A 2,647-nucleotide genomic window follows, 5' to 3' on the forward strand; every position below is an offset into this window, starting at 1 on the left:
TTTCCTGGCAATCTTCCACAATTCCTGTGCTTTGCAAGTTTAAACATGGTGTTCTGCAAGTTCCAAATATACCTTACAGTGCTGGAACACTGCCATGTGACAGAAAGAAATGGTCACTTAGTTATGGTCACCTGCTGGGGCTGCTGATCCTTTACCAGGGTGCTTGTCCCCCACTGGTTAGGAAGAGGAGGGAACAGACACTGAAGCCATCTCTGTGTGCAGCCAACTTTGTGGTAACTGTCTTTCTGGGACCCCTACTACAAGCATGGGATCATCTGTGTCCAAGGCTGCCTTTGGTGCAATCACCAATGAGCCCATGGAACCAGAGTCAAAGCATCTGGCCAGTGAGTTGGAGGCTGCCACCTCTACTAGAGACCCTATCCTTCCTTTCCCCATCCCCTCAACAATCCATGAAGGAAAGTATCAGATCACTGCTCATACTTCCACTAAGCATAGAAGAACCACTGGCCAGTTTGTTTGTCTCTGTTTTGTTTTTGATTTGGGGTTTTGGTATTTTGAGACAGAAACTTCTAGGTAGCCCAGTCTATCCTGCAATTTGGTATGTAGCCAAGACTGCTCTCTCTAACTTGTTTTCATCCTCCTGCCTCTACCTCTCTAGTATTGCAATAACAGGCATGTGCCAGAAGGTCCAGCATCAATGGCCTTTTTATTTATTTATATTATTTAAGACCTTTATTAACAGGTGCTTGCAGTTTGTTGACTTTTTTTTTAAATCAAGTTATAAACTTAGTACAAATTAAAAATGAAGTTCTTAAAAATCTCAACTTGACCAGATATGAAACAATTTAAAAACCATTAAAAGTGTATTGAGAAAAACCAGGCCTTTTTTTTTTTTCTTAAAAAACACATTTATCATTACCAAAGAGAGACATCTTTAGGTAAAAATAATAAAAAACCCATGCTGCATAGATAATGCAGATAGTCCTAGTGTATCTGGTCAACAGGCAAAAAGCAAGCACTTAGGTCTTCAACTCCAATCTTTGTTCATTTCTTATTGCTGGAATTTCACATTCATTTCTTCTTGTTGGATGACACAAACCGGATGACGGTAGTGATCATAAGCCGGCATTTACTCAGCCCTGCCTGCTCAGCCTCAGGAGCAGATGAATTCTCAGCTGGTGGATCTGCTGCTTTCGTCTCTTGGCCATCTTGGGGTTTAGGGTTCTCTGGGCGTCTGCGTTTGTAATTGAAGTTGGAGCGATACCGACGTTGAGGTGGCTGCTGACCTTGGGTCTCATTTTGATTTTCCTTGTCCTCTTCATTGCCATCCTCTCTAGGCTGTCTTTGGAGAGAAGGGCTCCTGCGGAATCGTGGTCTGTAACCCCAACACATGTTCTGTCTCACTGGTCTGCCTTGCTCTCCTGCTCCCTGGTTGTCAGCACCCTCCATCATTTCTCCTTGCACAGGAGGGTTGGAACACTGTGGTGACGCCCATAGGGTCTCCGCATGTAGTAAGGTGGGAACCTTTGCCTGCCATAGGGCCGCCGCTGTTGGGCCTGGCCTTCAGGAGCGCTTTCTGATCCCTCATCCTTTACCCCACTCTCACTGGTAATTGCGTGGAGGCCCACTATGACGTGGATAGCGTCTATAATGGTTATGGTCTGCTGTGTATTTACTGCCTTAAACTGGAACCCCACCAGGGCCTGTAACATTTGCTGCCTCTGCACCCTTTTCTCCTTCAGCAACACCAAACTCCACAGTCTCTCCATCTCTTACGGCAGTCTGGTGTACAAATATGTCTTCCTTGGTGTCATTCCTGTTGATGAAACCGTATCAGTTCCTTACATTGAACCATTTTACTGTTCCCAAAACCTTAGTTGAGATGACCTTCTCGTCCCGCCGGTGGGTGCCGCCGATGTGAGGCCGCCCCCGATGTGAGGCCGCCCGGGCCGCTACTACCCGCGCCGCTGCCCGAGGAGCCGGGCTTGGTGTTGGCGGCGCTGAGGGCGGCGGCGGGGGCGGCGGGGGCGGCGGGGGCGGCGGCGGGGGCGGCGGGGGCGGCGGGCAGCTGTTAGGTCTCTGGCCTCGCTCAGCTCATGGTTGCAGCGGTGGTGACTGGGGTCGGCAGCGACTGCTGAGGGTCCTCCCCGGGGTGTGATGGCGACTAGGCTGGCGGCGACTGCTGAGGGTCCTCCCCGGGGTGTGATGGCGACTAGGCTGGCGGCGACTGCTGAGGGTCCTCCCCGGGGTGTGATGGCGACTAGGCTGGCGGCGACTGCTGAGGGTCCTCCCCGGGGTGTGACGGTGACTAGGCCGGCGGCGGAGGTGGGCATCTCAGGGCTCTCTGTGGTCTGCTCTCCGCTACTGCTACCGATCGAACTCTCAATGGCCTTTTTAAATACCGAATTCTAGAACACTAAAACGTATTTAAATAACAGACTGGTGACATAAAATGGTGGAATTAGCATCTACTCAGTTGGTAGAGTGTTTTTCTTGCATAAAACAAAACAAAACAAAACAAAACAAACAACAATGACAAAATGGCTTTAATTCTCAGCATCACATTCCCAGCATATGCTGGCATAAATTCGGGAGAGTGGAGCACAGTTGTAATTCCAGCACTCAGGAGGTAGAGGCAGAAGGATCAGGAGCACAAAGTGAATTTGTACACAAGCCCGTACATAAG

General features: G+C 49.5%; 1 pseudogene; it reads right to left on the minus strand.

The window, feature by feature from the left end:
- Window positions 1-680: 680 nt before the first annotated feature.
- On the minus strand, window positions 681-1,996 carry LOC110541639 (Y-box-binding protein 1-like; annotated as a pseudogene).
- Between the last annotated feature and the right edge of the window lie 651 nt (window positions 1,997-2,647).

The sequence above is a fragment of the Meriones unguiculatus genome, chromosome X, assembly GCF_030254825.1.
Source record: "Meriones unguiculatus strain TT.TT164.6M chromosome X, Bangor_MerUng_6.1, whole genome shotgun sequence".
Taxonomy (NCBI): Eukaryota; Metazoa; Chordata; class Mammalia; order Rodentia; family Muridae; genus Meriones; species Meriones unguiculatus.